Here is a 19774-nt window from a genome sequence, read left to right as displayed (position 1 = left end):
AAATTCAATTAACCAATGGCAGCACACTGATTACTACTTCTGGCCCCTCCATCATAGGGAGGGTGCTGGAGCAACGAGTATCTACTCTTGCTATAATCCAGTTCTGTTCCTGTTCTGTCTGCGCTGTTATAGCACTCCATTTTGCACTCTGCTTATACCGTTTGTTTCCGCAGAATACCAGTGACCAGTTGTTCGGCTAACCTAAGATGACACCTGTACTTATATACTCAAGTGTCATCCCGTTCCGCCACTCACCATCCGAACCTCTGGACGACGCTAAAGTTGCTGGAGCCAGCTTCTTCCCATCTACCCTGAATCTGACTACCTTCCCCAGAGTCAGCTTCATCTCTCATACCCGGTGTCCGCCGGTCAGCTACACTATATCTGTATTATCTGTCTACCTGTTTGTCCCACTGGGACAGCTGCCACGTGTCCAGGGCCTAACTGGAGGTAGCACCTGTGTCCTCCAGGTATTCCTCTCTGGTCCTGTTTGAGGGATCTTACTACGGATACCTGGGTCTCACTAGTTACGCCCCCTTCGGAGCCCCCCAGACCGAGGTCCCGAGTTTCCACTCAAAAAATAAAAACAAATGTGAACTTCATCACCTGTGCCTCCACTTCCATTTGTTACACATTATACACAGGAGCTCTGTATATAGTGTCAGTATACAGGTAATATAGTGATCACAAGTGACATTATATACAGGTGCTTAGTATATACTATATATAGTGTACAGGTAATACAGTGATTGCCAGTGACATTATACACACGACAGCTGTATATAGTGTATAGTGTGTGTGCATGTAATACACTGACTTACCAGTGATGTCTATACTTGAAGTCCTTCCTCTTCGCTTTTCTTCTTCATCCAGTGCAGACAGCCATCACTTCTTCCAGCGAGGACTCATCTATGCAGAAAATAAGACACAGTTATCAACAGCTGATCACTTCTAGAGCACATTCCCCAACTTATACACTATGCCAGATGCAGAAAAAAAGTGACATAGTGCCGCCTTCCACAATAACATAACTCTTCTTTTGTTCCCCCCATGGAAAATAGTATTTTAAAAAGTAAATTTTAGTACAGCAATCTAGCAGCCTTACTATCCAGTACCCTTACCATCCATCCAGTACCCTGACCATCCATCCAGCACCCTGACCCTCCGACCAGCACCCTGTCTATCCATCCAGCACCCTGTCCATTCATCCAGCACACTGTCTATTAATCCAGCATCCTGACCCTTCATCCAGCACCATGACCCTTCATCCAGCACCATGACCCTCCATCCAGCATCCTGACCCTCCATCCAGCACCCTGATCCTCCATCCAGCACCCTTACCCTCCATACAACACTCTGTATATCCATCCAGCACCTTGTCCATACATCCAGCACCCTGATCATCCATCCAGCACCCTGACCATTCATCCAGCACCCTGATCATCCATCAAGCACACAATTCATCCATCCAGCACTCTGATCATCCACCCAGAACCCTAGCAATCCAGAACCATAACAATCCAGCTTAGCCCCCAATGTCCCTGTTCTCAAATCAAGCCACATGCACAAAAGAAGAAAAAAAAAAGAAAAGTTCTTCTTACCTAACTGAGATCCCGCAGCCGCTTGACCTCTAGGCTAGGTCTCGTGCGGCTGATAGCAGTGTGCCTGACTTCAGTGCACCCGTCACAGGTGGAGCATGACAGTGATGTCATATACCGGTGATGGGCACACTTACATTAGCCGGGAGCCTTTCTTAGGTCGGCGGCCATGTTAACTATTGCCGTGCAGAAAGTCTGCACTGCAATACATTTCAGCTGAATGTGCATCTGAGGATGCACAGCCAGTTGAAACCAGTGGGCCCCCTGTACTTCCTGTTATGGGTCCTGCTGAGGACCTGGGCCCACATGAGAATTCTCTGGTGTCCTGGTGGGCCAGTCTGACCCTGCATCCAGCCCTTTTTTAAAGGTTGTTATTGTGCCTGCCGTTACTGACTCTTGTGGTAGGGCATTCCACAGTCTGACTGCTCTAACTGTAAAGAACCCTTTCCTATTCATCTATCGGAATTGCCATCCCTCCACGCGTAGTGCATGCCCCCGATCCTTAGTACAGTCAAGCCTATAAATATTATATATTTACAATAGTTCTTCTGTGAGATCAGATTAGATAGAGTAGTTATTGCTCTCCACGTGTATCAATACCCCTTGAATGCTCATGATCCTGTCTGCATTTCACCATCTTTCCTTCCTTAGGCTGTGTTCACACGTAGCTTTTTTTTGCGTGTTCGCGGCGATTTTAAACGTGCAATTTTGCCGCGAAAACACAAAAAAAGCATCCCATGCAATCCTTTGTGATTCCGCACATGCTCTGCTAATGCTGCAGATTTTTCCGCGGCAGAATTGCATCGCGGAAAAATATGCAGCATGCTCATTCATTGTGCGGAATCGCGGGAAAATCCGCACGCATAGGAATGCATTGTTCTTCTTACTTTCCACATGTGGCTGTGCCCACCATGCGAAAAGTAAGCAGAACATTTGCAGATGGTACCCACGGTCTGGAGGAGAGGAGATTCTCCTCCAAGGCTCTGGGTACCATATCCCTGTTAAAAATAGAATTAAAATAAAAAAATGGTCATATTCTCACCTTCCGATGTCCCTCGCAGCATCAGCAGGCCTCAGCGATGCTCCTGGCAGGTCCTGTTCCCAGTGATGCATTGCGCAATGACCTTTGATGACGTTGTGGTCTCATAGCGGTCTCGCGAGACCACAACGTCATCAAACATCATTGTCGCAATGCATCACTGGGAACGGGTCCTGCCGGGAGCATCGCGAGGATTGGGAACTCTGCGCGGGACGTCGGAAAGTGAGAAAAACACGATTTTTATTTTTTTTTATTATTTTTAACATTAGATCTTTTTACTACTGATGCTGCATAGGTAGCCTCAATAGTATAAAGTTGGTCACACTAGTCAAAAACTATGTTTGACGAGTGTGACCAACCTGTCAGTTTTCCCAAGCGATGCTACAGATCGCTTGGAAAACGCTAGCATTCTGCAAGCTAATTACGCTTGCAAATCGCTAGTTTTTCCGCGGAAAATAGGCAGGAATTAAAATGCAGTTTTCTCGGAATGGAATTACGGAATTCCCGTGGAAATATCCGCGGCAATTCCGAAACGTGTGCACATAGCCTTAGACAACTTCTGGTAGGTATTAACTGCTGCATAATGTGAACACCCAGTGGTGTCTGGGGTCCACAGGGGGAATTGACCCTACGGGCCCACCCTACAGCTATATGTAAATACCTGTAAGCCACTATCCCTGTTAATAGTGGAGCATCAACTGTAAAACACAAGCAGGTCCTGCCCATCTACTGTGCACACACCGTAACGGAGATGTACAATTATGGTAGTTTGCATTAAAGGGGATCTTTGGATAAAACAAGTTATCACCAATCCATGGGCTCTACAGGATAAGTCATCATTTACGTCTGTCTGACCATTAGAAACTGCACTGATCTTAAGAATGGGGAAGTTTTATCCTTGACAGAACACTTATCTGAATTTTAAAATGCAGCTCCATTCATTCTCTTTGGGGCTTCCAGCAAAAAAACACTACATCAGATGAAGAAAAAAGCGACGCAGTACTGCCCTGCACAGTATCCGACACCCCCTTTTGGTCCCCACCCCATGCAAAACATTCCTAAAAGGTAAGTTATATTACAGTAGTAATAATTTCCCTAATTGGACCCTAAAGAAATTATGTTCCTCACTTGTCACCATAAACTAATAAAGTATGTCCCTCATTCTGGTCCCAAACAGTAATAAAGTCCCTCATCTTGGCCCCCTTTATTTAATAATTTCATCTAGCCTGGCCCCCTTTTTTAATAATATGCCCCAGCCTGGCCCCCTATGTCCCTTGTCCAGCCTTGCCCCCTGTAACCCTTGTCCAGCCTGGCCCCCATATGTGCATCCTGGTCCCCAGATATCCATCCTGGCACACATATGTGCATCCTGGCCCCGTATGTCCCTTGTCCTGGCACCCATATGTGTATCCTGGCCCCTATATGTGCATCCTACTCTCCAATGTATCCATCCTGACCCCCCATATGTCTCTTGCCCCCAGCATATATCCATCATGGCCACCATATGCCCCTTGTCCTGGCCCCATATATCCATCCTGGCTCCCCCATATATCCATCCAGGTCCCTCGTCCTGGCCCCATATATGCATCCTAACCCCCATATATCCATTCTAACCCGCCCATATATCCATACTGGCCCTCTCACATATCCATCCTGGCTCTCCCATATATACATCCTGGACCCTTGTCCTGGCCCTTGACCATGCCGCATCTACAGAAGGGAAAAAAAAACACTTACCTGCCTGCGCTCTCAGGGCAACGCGACGTCCTCTAAAGATCCGATGCACTCATCTACAAATGGCCGCCGACCTAACAGAGGCCGGCAACTAACAAGAGTGCGCCTGTCACAGACGGCACATGTTTGCCTTTGCTGGGTGTGCTGTTCCATCTAAGGTTATGATTATATGTGTCATGGTCCAGTCCGGAGTTTATTTTCTGGTGTCTTCACTCCGCACTGGTCATGTGGGAGTTAATCTCCTCAGCCTTGTTCTGGAGCTAGCTGGGCTATTTCAGTCTCTCATAGCCTGCTGACCAGTGTTAGTGATAGCTCAAGCTTCCAGTTTAGAGCCTCTGACCCTTGTACCTTGGTGTTCCTCCTGCCTTTGACTGATATTCACCTGTATGACCCGGACTGATTTCTGACCCCGTCTCTAGGTATTTGTCTCTGCTGTTACGTTCCCTCTCTGGCATCTGACTCCCCGGTGTAATATCCACACGTTATGAAGAATTCAAGGTATTAAACTTTAGATATGTTTTATTCTTCGTCCTCCAGCACACAGCATAACAGTTGCATTCCCATGCTACCCAGAAGTGAAACTGAAACTTCCCTTCTCATCCCTCTTGTCTCCACCCCCCAAGTCCCATAAGTCTGGCTTGCTTAAAGAGACAGATCTAATTATTATACATTACACCCGGCTTGTACCCCGACCACGTATTTCATCTCACGTTTTGGACCCCGTGCTCATGTTCTGGCTTTCTGACTCTCGGCTTGGTATTTTGACTACGTGTATTGCTGCTCCTTCTGGTACGTCTGCTCCCGATAGTTTCTGACTCGGTTCGTCTGACTATTCTCTGTCGTTACCTGTGGCACCTGTGCTGTTTCTCAGGGTTGCTGCTCTTAGTGTGTAACCTCTCTTCCCTCACCAGCTCCCCCTGGTGGAGGTTTCACTACATTATCTCTAACCAATACATTTAAACGGGATTTTGCACTTTTTTTTCTCTGGTCATGGACCTGCTGCATAACTTGGCAGATCAAGTGTCCAGTTTGACGCAGATGGCGCAGGACTTTTCTGTGAATCATCAGTCCCTTGTCATGTTTCATACCCACTTACAGAAAGAACTGACTGAGACTATTAAGACCATGCAGGGAAGTACCTCTCACATTGTTTGTCCACCAGGTGACTCTGTAGATGCTATTTTGCACTCTCCTGAACCCTCAGTTAAACTTCCTGACACATTTTCTGGCGAAAAAGATAAATTTCACATATTCAAGGAGAATTGTAAATTATGGTTTTCTCTTAGACCCCGATCGTCTGGGATGAGACTCGGCGGGTGGGGATTGTTATCTCCTTACTTAGGGAGGGTCCCCAATCCTGTGCTTTTTCGTTACCCCCTACTGCCCCTGAACGGATGTCGGTAGATAGGTTCTTTGGAGGCCCTAGGACTTATCTACGATGAACCGGACTGTGTTAGGGTGGCAGAGGACACTAGTTTGGGTCTGGGGCAAGGGAAGCACTCAGCCGAATGGTACAGCTCCGAATTCCATCGATGGTCCACTGAGGTGTCCTGGGATAACTCCGCACTGAGATGTCTGTTCAGGAAGGGACTGTCGGATTGCTTGAAGGACGCTCAGGCTCTCCATCCACCTCCCAGCTCATTGGAGGAGGCTATGACTCAGGCTATCCGCATGGATCGGAGACTGCGGGAGAGAGGTGTTACTCAGCGAGGGTTTCCGTTTTTCCCTGCTAAACCTGATGTTTTGCTTCCATCTGAACCTATGGAGGTGGGAGCCACCAACCCCCAGGAGAAAGAGAGGAAACGGCAACGTGATGGAAAATTGTGTTTTTACTGCGAAGATCCCGGACATTGGAAAAAAGACTGCCCCTCCTGTCCTCCGACTAACAAGCGGCTGAGTCTGGGTGATAATCGTGGAGGTCACCCAGACTCTCAGGTACCTTTTTCTTCTTTTTCAAAGATACTGCTAAAGGTGGAACTTGGTGTTGAGAATGGCTTTTTCCATACTTCGGCTTTTGTAGACTGTGGGTCATCCCTGAACCTGATTGACTCTAAGCTGATGGCTCGCTGTAGATTAGGGACAGTTAGGTTGGGGACTCCCTTAAAAATTGTGGCTATTGACTCTACACCTCTCACTAAGGATGGTCTCCATTTCATTTCTAAAGATTTCACCCTCAGGGTGGGGGCCCTACACCAGGAGAGCATGTCATGCTTTGTTTTGGATAACCTCCCTGCTGGCCTGGTGTAAGGGTTTCCCTGGTTGCAACGACATAACCCGGTTATTGACTGGGGGTCCCAGGATATTGTCAAATGGGGACCTGGTTGTTCTGAAAATTGTCTTGCTACTGTGTCTATGTCATCCGTCAGTCTGGAGGGTATTCCGGAGTACCTGAAGGATTTTGAGGATGTGTTCTCCGAAAAGGAGGCTGAGGTTCTACCACCACACCGCCCATTCAATTGTGCCGTGGATCTTGTTCCCGGTGCCAAATTGCCCAAAGCCCGGCTGTACAATCTCTCCGGCCCTGAGCGGGCTGCTATGAAGGAGTATATCTCTGAGATCCTCCGTAAGGCTGGAGTCACACACAACGAATAAAAAATCGGTCTCATTTTAACGGTCCGAAATCGCACAAAGGTATCTTTACCGTTTTTGATGCGATTTTTTTTCATTGATGCGATTTTAATCGCATGTAAGCATCCTTTTGACATCCGTCTGGCGAGATTTTCTCGCAGGATAGCAAAATGGACAAATAATGGAGCCCAATGACAGGTTTCCCCACACAATCGAATTAATAGATCTAGACATACATATATATATTTATATATATATATATATATATATATATATATATATATATATATATATATATAATACATGTCATAGAGACACATTTATACATATAATTCTAATTCATACAGTTCATCAAAGCAGAATAGCCGCAGAAACATTTGTCGGCTTTTGGATATTTATTCTCCTGCCCGACATGAAATGACACATGGTTTACATATAGTTAACCATTTCATTTCATGTTTTTTTTGGTATGTCTATCACTATTAATTAGATGAGTGTTTGTGGGTAAAATTATGGAGTTGTAGGGGTTAATTTAAGGGGTTAATTCGTTGTATTAAATTGCAGGGACTCCTGCTGACGTCACTTTTGCTAAAGGACACCGGGTGCGATTTTATCGCAACTCACACATCGGGTCCGTTTTTAGTCCTATTTTTTCTCGCCCCCATTGACTTGTATTGTCGAATCCGATCCGAAAATCGGTGACAATCGCAGCATGCTGCGATTGTCTCAGTCAGAGGATCGGATGCGATAAAAAAAATCGCATGATGTGAGCTGCCCCATAGAATAACATGGGTTCGAATGCAATGCGATTTTTTTATCGCATTGCATTCGTCCGTTTTATTCGCCAGTGTGACCCCGGCCTAAAGGGCATATACGGCCATCTGTCTCTCCCGTGGCAGCGGGGTTCTTTTTTGTGAAAAAAAGGATGGTGGTTTACGCCCATGCCTCGATTTTCAAGAACTGAATAAAATAACCATAAGAAACGCTTACCCTCTCCCACTGATACCTGATTTGTACAATCAATTGTTGGGGGCCAGGTGGTTCTCCAAGTTGGACCTCAGGGGAGCATACAATCTCATCCGTATGTGGGAGGGGGATGAATGGAAACCTGCGTTTCTCACCTCTGAGGGTCTGTTTGAAAATTTGGTTATGCCCTTCGGTTTGACTACCGCACCAGCAGTATTCCAGAATTTCATTAACCATGTTTTTTCTGATTTTATTGGACGCTTTGCAGTTGTTTATCTTGACGATATACTCATATATTCTTCTGATAGACAAAGTCATATGGGTCATCTTCATGCGGTTCTCCAGAGGCTCAGGGAGAACTCACTCTTTGCCAATTTGGAGAAATGTTCATTTTTTACTCAAGAATTGTCCTTTCTAGGGGTCATCCTGTCTGCTGAGGGGTTTCGTATGGACCCTAGGAAGGTACAGGCCATTGTGGATTGGGTGCAACCCAGAGATCTCAAGGGTCTGCAGCGATATCTGGGTTTCGCCAATTATTATAGAAAATTCATCAAGGGGTTCTCTCAAGTGGTCAAACCCCTCACTGATCTCACCCAAAAGGGGGTGGATCTCAAAAACTGGTCAGCTCCAGCTGTGGCGGCGTTTTCTTTGTTAAAAGAACGTTTCATGACTGCTCCGGTACTGGTGCAACCTGACTTGTCTAAACCATTCATCATAGAAGTGGATGCCTCTGAGGTGGGAGTGGGGGCTGTGTTGTCCCAGGGGCCCACCACATTAACTAACTTAAAACCCTGTGCCTTCTTTTCTAAAAATTTTCCTCTGATGAAAGGAATTATGATGTGGGTAACCGAGAGTTGTTGGCCATTAAATTGGCTTTTGAAGAATGGAGGCATTTTTTGGAGGGGGCTGTCCATCGTATCACTGTCATTACAGATCACAAGAACCTGTCTTACATCGAATCCACCAAACGTCTGACTCCGAGACAGGCAAGGTGGTCACTTTTTTTTTTCCTGATTTCAGTTTTCCATCACTTTCAGACCAGGTTCCTTGAATGTGAAGACGGATGCCTTGTCTCGCAGCGCGGGGTGGTGGTAGCTGTGGTGTCCCCGAGATTGGATCAGGAGATTCGTGAGGCCCAATCTCTTGCTCCTCCGTCCATACCTGAAAATAAGCTCTTTGTGCCTGTCCAGTATCGGTTAAGGGTGCTTCGGGAGTTCCACGACTCAGCTCTGAGTGGGCATCCTGGAATCTCGGCCACTCGTAAAGCCATCACTAGGCTGTTCTGGTGGCCCTCGATGACTTCTGACGTCACTGGTTTAGTGTCCTCCTGTGAAACTTGTGCCTGCGCTAAAGCCTCCCACAACCGGCCGGCCGGGGAATTGGTGCCACTGCCAATTCCGGATAGACCGTGGACTCACCTGTCCATGGATTTTATCACCGATCTCTCACCCTCTACTGGCAAAACTGTGATCTGGGTAGTTGTGGATAGGTTCAGTAAACAAGCACATTTTGTACCCTTAACGGGCCTTCCTAATGCTGGGACTCTATCTAAGCTATTCATTGAGCATGTGATTCGGTTGCATGGTGTGCCTGTCAGTGTGGTGTCTGATAGAGGGGTGCAATTCGTGGCAAAATTCTGGAGAGCTTTTTGTAAAAGGCTGGGCATCAGTCTGACCATTTCATCGGCCTACCATTCCCAAGACCAATGGTCAGACTGAAATGACCAATCAGTCTTTGGAGCAGATCCTGCGGTGTCTTGTCACATCCAGACAGGATGATTGGTGCTCTGTGATACCTATACCGGAATTTGCCTTCAATAATCGTGTCAATCAGTCTACTGGTACTTCTCCTTTCTTCTGCAACTATGGGTTTCACCCTCATTTTGGTGAATTCTCCAGACTAGATTCGGAGTGTCCAGGGGCTGACTCGGCCTTTTTGCGGTTGGAGGAGGTTTGGAGAGAGGTTCAGAGAAACATTGGGGAGGCTCAGTGCAAGTATAAATTTTTTGCGGATAAACGACGCTAGGTGGGGCTGACTTATCAGGTGGGGTATAAGGTATGGTTATCCACCAAAAACATAAGGCTGAGAATTCCCTCTGCTAAGTTGGGTCCCAAGTTTATTGGTCCGTATGAGATTTTAGAGGTGATTAATCCTGTGGCCTTTCGCCTGCGTTTGCCTCCGTCATTACGGATTCCTAATGTGTTCCATAAACGCTTTTGAAGCTATTGGTGCCTTCCTCTGATGAGTCTCCCTCGCACCCGCCGCCTGTTATGGTAGATGGTCTGACCGAGTATGAGGTGGAACAGGTGGTGGATTCTCGTATGCTCCGTCATTCACTTCAGTACTTGGTCCATTGGAAGGGATACGGTCCTGAGGATAGGTCATGGGTGCCGGCGCGTTTGGTCCATGCGGATTGGTTGGTCCGGTCCTTTCACACTCATCATCCAGGGAAGCCTGGGGGTCCAGTGGCCCCCCCCATTGAGAGGGGGATAATGTCATGGTCCAGTCCGGAGTTTATTTTCTGCTGTCTTCACTCCGGACTGGTCATGCTGGAGTTAATCTCCTCAGCCTCGTTCTGGAGCTAGCTGGGCTATTTCAGTCTCTCACAGCCTGCTGACCAGTGTTAGCTCAAGCTTCCAGTTTAGAGCCTTTGACCCTTGTACCTTGGTGTTCCTCCTGTCTTTGACTGATATTCACGTGTATGACCCGGACTGATTTCTGACACCGTCTCTTGGTATTTGTCTCTGCTGTTACGCTCCCTCTCTGGCATCTGACTCCCCGGCTTGTACCCCGACCACGTATTTTGTCTCACGTTTTGGACCCCGTGCTCATGTTCTGGCTTTCTGACTCTCGGCTTGGTATTTTGACTACGTGTATTGCTGCTCCTTCTGGTACGTCTGCTCCTGCTAGTTTATGACCCGGTTCGTCTGACTATTCTCTCTCGTTACCTGTGGCACCTGTGCTGTTGCTCAGGGTTGCTGCTCTTAGTCTGTAACCTCTCTTCCCTCACCAGCTCCCCCTGGTGGAGGTTTCACTACAATATGCTTATATAGTTTGTGTTCAGTTTTGCATTGGGTCTGCTGTCACCTGCTGTCCTTTTCTGTATAGCAGACTGCAGCTAATGAATTCTCGTACATGCCTTCCACTTCCAGGTCAGGTCAGTCCTTCTCTTCCTGCCGGTGGCCATTATTAGTTTGATTTTCTCTGGGAGAGACACGCTTACCAGGCTGTGAAAGGCATCAGTTTTTTTACCATAATTTCACATACAAATCCGTTGCTCACCTTGCTGCCTCTTGCTGTACCACCTTGGTTGTTATACCTGCATTTCTGGAGAAGTACTGCACTACCAATCATACGCTGTATGTCCAGATTTCCAATAAACAAGTCTGGACTTCACAATATCTGGTGTGTATCATCTCTCCGGACGCATGAACAGCAAAACAGCAACAATGGTCCTGTCAGCTCTGCATTGAGGAAACGGAAGGTAGGAATCTCTCCCAACCCCAATCAACTACACCTCCATTCGCCTCATGTGGGGACAGAACACTGGGGCAGCGGCCTATGGTGAAGGGGAAATACATTTCAGCTGAATGTGCACACGATTCAGTTGACACAAGTGGGACCCCTCTGCGTCCTGCTCGGGGGCCCACAAGATTCCCTTGGTCAATCGCAGAATTCTTTGGTGTCCCAGTGGGCCAGTCCAATCATGCAAACATCCCACAGTAATGCTTCCACTCACATTGCCATAACAATGGCCTTTGTCAAAGTGGCTCAAATGCTTTAAACTTATTCCTTCTTTCCAGTCATATACTGTAAGTTCTTACTGCCTAACACATTTCATTGTTATTTTCAGGCATTGTAATGAAAACAAATCAATATTAGCCACAGTGTATACTGCATCAGCCATGGCATTGAAATCACTTAGTACTCATTATAATGGTATCTGTTAATGGGGAAAAGTCTGTTTTTTTTAAGAAATAGTTTTTAAGAAATAGTTACTCTTGTTAACGAGCTGTGTTTGGTATTGTAGCTTTGCCTCACTCAAGCCATTAGAGTTGAGCTGATTTTTTTTTTATAGGACAGCACATGGACTCATAGTGTTTAATGGATCTATTCACATGTCCGTGAAAATCACGATTCTGAATGTCAGATCCATGAGGCTCAAAGCATGTCCTATTGTGATCCAATTTTGAGGATCAGAATAAGGCTGGAGTCACACTAGACGTATAAAAATACTGTCCATTTTTCATGGCCGAGAATCGCAGAAATGTTCCCTGAACAGTGATCCGTATGTCATCCATGTGCAATGCGAGGATACGATTTTCTCGCATCTAAGCATCCATGTGACATCCGTATGGCATCCGTACGGCGAGATTTTCTCACCGGCTTGCAAGATGGACATACAGTTGTGGCCAAAAGTAGTGACACCCCTGCAATTCTGTCAGATAATACTCAGTTTCTTCCTGAAAATGATTGCAAACACAAATTCTTTGGTATTATTATCTTCATTTAATTTGTCTTAAATGAAAAAACACAAAAGAGAATGAAGCAAAAAGCAAAACATTGATCATTTCACACAAAATTCCAAAAATGGGCCAGACAAAAGTATTGGCACCCTCAGCCTAATACTTGGTTGCACAACCTTTAGCCAAAATAACTGCGACCAACCGCTTCTGGTAGCCATCAATGCGTTTCTTACAATGCTCTGCTGGAATTTTAGACCATTCTTCTTTGGCAAACTGCTCCAGGTCCCTGATATTTGAAGGGTGCCTTCTCCAAACTGCCATTTTTAGATCTTCCAACAGGTGTTCTATGGGATTCAGGTCTGGACTCATTGCTGGCCACCTTAGAAGTCTCCAGTGCTTTCTCGCAAACCATTTTCTAGTGCTTTTTGAAGTGCGTTTTGGGTCATTGTCCTGCTGGAAGACCCATGACCTCTGAGGGAGACCCAGCTTTCACACACTGGGCCCTACATTATGCTGCAAAATTTGTTGGTAGTCTTCAGACTTCATAATGCCATGCACATGGTCAAGCAGTCCAGTGCCAGAGGCAGCAAAGCAACCCCAAAACATCAGGGAACCTCCGCCATGTTTGATTGTAGGGACCGTGTTCTTTTCTTTGAATGCCTCTTTTTTTCTCCTGTAAACTCCATGTTGATGCCTTTGCCCAAAAAGCCCTACTTTTGTCTCATCTGACCAGAGAACATTCTTCCAAAACGTTTTAGGCTTTTTCAGGTAAGTTTTGGCAAACTCCAGCCTGGCTTTTTTATGTCTCAGGGTAAGAAGTGGGGTCTTCCTGGGTCTCCTACCATACAGTCTCTTTTCATTCAGACGCCGACGGATAGTACGGGTTGACACTGTTGTACCCTCGGACTGCAGGGCAGCTTGAACTTGTATGGATGTTAGTCGAGGTTCTTTATCCAACATCCGCACAATCTTGCGTTGAAATCTCTTGTCAATTTTTATTTTCCGTCCACATCTAGGGAGGTTAGCCACAGTGCCATGGGCTTTAAACTTCTTGATGATACTGCGCATGGTAGACACAGAAACATTCAGGTCTTTGGAGATGGACTTGTTGCCTTGAGATTGCTCATGCTTCCTCACAATTTGGTTTCTCAAGTCCTCAGACAGTTCTTTGGTCTTCATTATTTTCTCCATGCTCAATGTGGTACACACAAGGACACAGGACAGAGGTTGAGTCAACTTTAATCCATGTCAACTGGCTGCAAGTGTGATTTAGTTATTGCCAACACATGTTAGGTGCCACGGGTAAGTTGCAGGTGTTGTTAATTACACAAATTAGAGAAGCATCACATGATTTTCCGAACAGTGCCAATACTTTTGTCCACCCTCTTTTTTATGTTTGGAGTGGAATTATATCCAATTTGGCTTTAGGACAATTCTTTTTGTGTTTTTTCATTTAAGACAAATTAAATGAAGATAATAATACCAAAAAATTTGTGTTTGCAATCATTTTCAGGAAGAAACTGAGTATTATCTGACAGAATTGCAGGGGTGTCAATACTTTTGGCCACAACTGTATAATGGATCCATCGCCTCACCGGAGATGAACTAATTAGCGTGGGAAAGTTTCTGAACATTTTCCATGTTGGTGAGTTGACCGCAGGTCTGGCAGGGAGTCTGCGCAGCCTCAGTGACTACCGCTCAGTGAGGCTGTGCAGACTCCCCGCCTGGACTGAGGTCAACTCACCAGCATGGGAAAATGTTTAGAAACTTTCCCACGCTAACCAGTTCATCTCAGGTCAAGCGGGGAGGCTGCACACGCAGCTTTTCCTTCATTCCTCCATGGTTTACAGCCGGGCCGGTCGCATTAGCACCGGTCCCGGTTATAAACTATTTAACTTCTTCAGATGGATTGCGGCGTGGGGCTTGACTTTACGGCGGACAGGTATGGGATATTGTTGCTTTTTTATTTTGGATTATTTACAGGAGAACAATTGCTTAGAATGGATTGGGAGTGTAATAAAGAAGGAAAAAAAATGTGTGTTTATTTATTTCATTAAAAGTCTTTTTTCTTAATATGTGTGTGTGTTTTTAACCTCTTTCATACTAGTGGATTAATAATGGACAGGTGTCTTATTGACACTTGTCCATTATTAATCAGGTACAGGGCATTGGGAAGAGAGCAGGTAAGTGCAGGAATTGGCACATCTCACAGATGCGCCTTTTCTGGGGTGGCTAGGGGCAGATTTTTTTTAGCCAGGGGGGCCCAAAAACAATGGTCCCTCTCTTGGCTATTAATTTCTGCCCTCAGTCACTGGCTTGCCCTCTTTGGCGGAGAAAATTGGGCGGGAGCCTACGCCAGTTTTTTCTGGGAATTAATCCTTTTAACACCTGCAGCTCCTAAATTTACCACACATACACTACTAACATTATTAGTGAGAGACATATAAAAAATAACGGATATGCAATGGTTTACTGTATGTAAACCATGTCTTATTTCCTGTCGGGTTCTGTAATGATTTTACAGATGCCGACAATTTATTTTTCCCCTATTCTGCTATCTATAACTCTATGAAGTCTAAATATATATATGTGTGTGTGTCAATGATACTATAGGTATATATATATATATATACACATACCTATCTGTATACATGTATTCTATCTAATCTATTTTAACATGTCAGTGTGATTTTACAGTATAGCGCACTAAATTGCCGGCTTTTCCAAAGGACACCGGTGCGTATTTTTCGCAAGTCACACGCATGGTCCGTGTGTAATCTGTTTTTTTTCCTCGCACCCATAGACTTGCATTGGCGAGTCTAGGGCGTATTACAGTGTAAATCGCAGTATACACGTATAAAACGGGAGAGAAAAAAAAAAATGGATGATACGAGCTGCCCCATTGATTAACATTGATCCGAGTGCTATGCGATTTTTTTTTTTTTTTTTTTTTTTCTTGCATAGCACTCATCCGTATTTCTGACTCATGCCTCAGACATATTCAAAGGGCCCTTGTGTTTTTTGAGAAAAAAAAAATCAAACAGCACATCGACAAATCACAAGAATGTGTTAATGAAGCCCAAAGGGTGCAGACAAACAGATGCAAGAATGTAGGTGCGCCTAGGCAAAAACTGTGACAGGTGATAAATCTTCATTTTGGAAATTCCCCTTTAAATCTTGCATATTTTTTAAAATCCATAGTCATTAATATCAGGTTGGTCTCCCCCTTGCAGAAGCTTCCACTCTTCCATGCCTGGCTCTTAGGATTCGTTAGGTGATCAATGAGGTTAAGGTCAGATTTATGAGCGAGCCAATCAAGTTCTTCCACTTAACACTTACCCAACAAAAAACTTTTATGGATTTTGCTTGAGACAAAGTCGTGCAGGAACATAAAAGGCCCTTCCTTAAACTGTTCCCACAAAATTGGAAGCATAAAATTGTGCGAATGGAGTTGTGCTTGGTGATGTAAGGCTTGCAGCTGAATTGCCATGGAAACAAATGCTGTGAAACGCTTGCCACACAGTTTTTATGCTGATATCAATTCCAGAGCAGGTTTGGAGCTCTGCAGTTACTGAGTTAGCAGAGCATTGGTGACTTTTATGCACTTTAGACCTGGTTTATTATTGCATTTCTACCTGTTTTTTGCAAAATTTGTATTGTTTTACAGCATTTTTGTTTATAATGAGGCCATGTCATCTGATGGCATCTGGTGCCAAAAATCTCAACATTTGACTCATCAGGCCACAGTATAGATTTCCAGTTATCTAATGTTCAGTCCTGTGTTGATTGGTCAAAAAAGTCTCTTTGTCTTCTTCTTAATCCTCAGCAAAGGTTCTTTTTGCAGGAATTTGACCATAAAAGTCCTACTTCTCATAGTGTACTCTGAACAGTAGATGTTGAGATGTATCTGCTACTTGATGTCTGTGCATCATTTATAAGACTAATTAATTGAGATACTAGAAATTTACGTTTTTTAGGGTGATGAACTTATCCTTTGCAGTAGAGCTAATTCTTGGTTTTCCTTTCCTGGGATGGTTCTCAGAATAGCCAGTTTCATCGTAGCAATTGCTGGTTTTCCGGATTGTACTTTAGAATGGCTTGAAGGTTCTAGCAATTTTCTAAATTGACCTTGATGTCTTTGATGTAATTATGAAATGTTGTTTTCTTTACTTGTTTGAGTGGTTCTTGGCATATTCTGACTTAGCACAGTTGAACAATGAGGATTGTCACTGTTTGAAACTGTGTACCAACACTGCCTGTGAAAAAATTCTTGATGGTCTCAAGCATTTTCTGAAGGTTGGTGATTCCACAGATGAACTTTTGACAAGGCATATACTGTGGGTATGGAAAGTATTCAGACCCCTTTAAATTTTTCACTCTTTGTTTCATTGCAGCCATTTGGTAGATTCAAAAAAGTTCTTTTTTTCTCATTAATGTACACTCTGCACCCCAACTTGACTTGAAATAAAACAGAAATGTAGAATTTTTTGCATATTTATTAAAAAAGAAAATCCAAAATATCACATGGTCATAAGTATTGAGACCCTTTTCTCAGTATTGAATAGAAGCACCCTTTGGAGCTAGTACAGCCATGAGTCTTCTTGGAAATGATGAAACAAATTTTTCACACCTGGATTTGGATATACTCTGCCATTTTTCCTTGCAGATCTTCTCCAGTTCCGTCAGGTTGGATGGTGAACGTTAGTGGACAGCCATTTTCAGAAGAGCTAAGTGAAGTGGAAAACGAGAGTGACTCCAGGAAAGGGACAAAGTGTGTGAAAATGTTCCATATAATAACAGAAACGTCTATGAAGATGAGTGCCTACTGTGTGTTGTACATACCGTAGTTCCTCAAAAGTCATTGTTCAGTAAAAATATGTTTATTAACTATGGCCTCTCCAATTGAACTCTGCAACACCTGTTCCTGGCCCGCTGAAAACAACGGCACCAGTAGCGTAGCTACTGGGGGGGCAGGGGGGCCGTTGCCCCGGGTCCCATCACATGAAGGGGCCCACTGGGAGTAATGAGGCAGAGCACAACACAGGAGGAGAGCAGGAAAATGCCTGCTCCGCTGCCTGATGGAGACTCTGCACGCTGGTAACACAGTGGCCAGTTGGAGAGTCTCCCTCCTGCAGTGTACGGTGCAGGCTTAGGCCTCTTTCACACTTCAGTCTCTGTTTCAGTCACAGTCAGTCGTTTTGTGAAAAAAACGGATCCAGCAAATTTGCCCGCTGGATCCGTTTTTTTTCTCATAGCCTTGTATTAGTGACGGATTGTGACGGATGGCCATCCGTTTCATCCGTCATTTGATGGATCCATCATAAATTCTTTGTCCGTCGGCCGGAGACAACGGACAAAGTAACGTTTTTTGTGTATGTCGAGGAGACGGACAGAGATGGATCCAGCGCCGTCCGTCGTTGGCTATAATGGAAGCCTATGAGAGCAGGATCCATCGCTGTCCATCAAAAAACGGAATCCGTCGCTGGATTCCGTTTTTTCAAACTGAGCATGCCTGAGACAATTTCTCTTGATTTAATTTAACCCCCACAGCCTTTCTGGCACATAAAAAAATCTCTCTCTCTCTCAGAATTCTGTCCCTTTAAAATTCCAACAACTGCTGCTTCGACGGATCCATCAAAAAACGGATCCGGTGCATCAGTTTTTTTACAATCTGTACAGGATCCGTTTTTTCAACACTTTGACGGATTGTGACTGATTCTAAGACTGAAGTGTGAAAGAGGCCTTACAGACCTGAGGAGCTTCTGCCAAGCTGCAGTTTTGTGCACGCTTGGAGGATTGACTCAGGCACGCTGGGTACTAGTGCCAACCTTGAATTTCTCTCAGACACTTTCTAGTCCTGCCTCACTGCCAGCAAACTTCATCGGTAAGTGAGGATGGAATTTATTAGTTTGATTAAATGAAGGCATGTCATGGTTACTGTGGGGTGAAAGTTAGAGGATGGGGTATTGTGGGAGCTGAAGTAAAGGAGGGGGACAAGGCAATTGGAGGTGAATGAGAGGATCGGGGTATTGTGAAGGCTGGAGTGGGGGAGGGGGGCAAGTGTGGGAGTGGGACAAGTGGGGGAGGGGGACAGGGCACTGGCAGGTGAATGTGAGAGGATGGGGGTATTGTGCGGGAAGGGGGAAAGGACACTGGCAGGTGAATGTGAGAGGATGGGGTATTGTGGGGGAGGGGGGACAGGGCACTGGGGGTGAGTGTGAGGATAAGGATATTGTGAGGGCTGAGGTGGGAGAGAGGGACAGGGCAATAGGAGATTACATGCACTCCATTACATGCTCATGGAGTATAATCATAAAAAAGGGAACCTGTTACCCCCCAGGCAATTTTAAGTAAAAGAGCCACCTTGTGCAGCACTAATGCTGCATTCTGTCAAGGTGGCTCTTTTATTTAGCGCCCCTTCCACCGCCAAAATAATCATTTTTAAAATTGGTCAGACATACCTGATATTTGACAGGGGGGCAGGTCTTTCCCCCCTGGACACAGACACCTCACATACGTTAGTCATGTCCAGCTTTTGAATTTGGCGCCGCCTCCTCAGCTTCATTTCTTTTTCTCGTGCCTGCGCTGTAATATTCTTTCAGTGGTGCAGCAGGACCTGTGATGATGTCAGCACCATGTGACCAGTAGGGGCGGAGCTCACCAGAGCAGTGGTGAAGCATGAGCTGTGATGACATCAGCACCATGTGACCAGTAGGGGCGGAGCTCAGCAGGGCAGTGGTGCAGCATGACCTGTGATGACATCAGCACCAAATTCAAAATCAGGACGTGACTGACGTATGTGAGGCGTCTGTCTCCAGGGGGGGGGGGGAAGACCTGCCCCCCTGTCAAATATCAGGTATGTCTGACCAATTTTAAAAACGATTATTTTGGCGGTGGAAGGGACGCTAAATAAAAGAGCCACCTTGACAGAATGCAGCATTAGTGCTGCACAAGGTGGCTCTTTTACTTAAAAACGCCTGGGGGTGACAGGTTCCCTTTAAGTTTTATTAGACATATATTAAAAAAGTGGTTAAAATACAGAGGCTGCTAAGCTAAATGAAGGGAACAAACAGACCAAATGGATGAAGTGTAAAGTGCATAAATATACACTAATTTGTTGGACAGCTATTACAATGATTCAATCCTACAAAGTGCCTAAAGCAAATACTGTACAAAAGGTACACTCTCCATAGAAAAAGCAGAAATAACAGTGCAGAATAACCCCAAACTTCCAGGCTTTCACAACAGAGGCTGAATGCAGCCAAGCAATGGTGTGGCCCGTGGGAAATAAACACTTGGTCTGGAAGAGAAGCTCTTAGTCACAGGACCATAAGTATGAGAGTCACATACGTGTGAAGTGTCCATGTGATGAGTACTGGAACCTGCAGAGCTGAATCCTGACA

At 45.2% G+C, this 19774-nt stretch overlaps 1 long non-coding RNA gene across 1 annotated transcript in view; it reads left to right on the top strand.

Moving 5' to 3' along the window:
• LOC141093146 (uncharacterized) overlaps positions 1 to 17258 on the top strand; it is a 258279-nt gene extending 241021 nt beyond the window's left edge. The window contains exon 2 of the long non-coding RNA XR_012232994.1: positions 17038 to 17258. This is a non-coding gene — a long non-coding RNA (uncharacterized lncRNA). The remainder of the gene's footprint in view (positions 1 to 17037) is intronic.
• Positions 17259 to 19774: the final 2516 nt, after the last annotated feature.

The sequence above is a fragment of the Dendrobates tinctorius genome, unplaced genomic scaffold, assembly GCF_039654945.1.
Source record: "Dendrobates tinctorius isolate UK_male_01 unplaced genomic scaffold, ASM3965494v1 ptg000062l, whole genome shotgun sequence".
Classification (NCBI taxonomy): Eukaryota; Metazoa; Chordata; class Amphibia; order Anura; family Dendrobatidae; genus Dendrobates; species Dendrobates tinctorius.
Note: the sequence above shows the minus strand (reverse complement) of the source record. Positions and strands in the feature narration are given on the sequence as shown.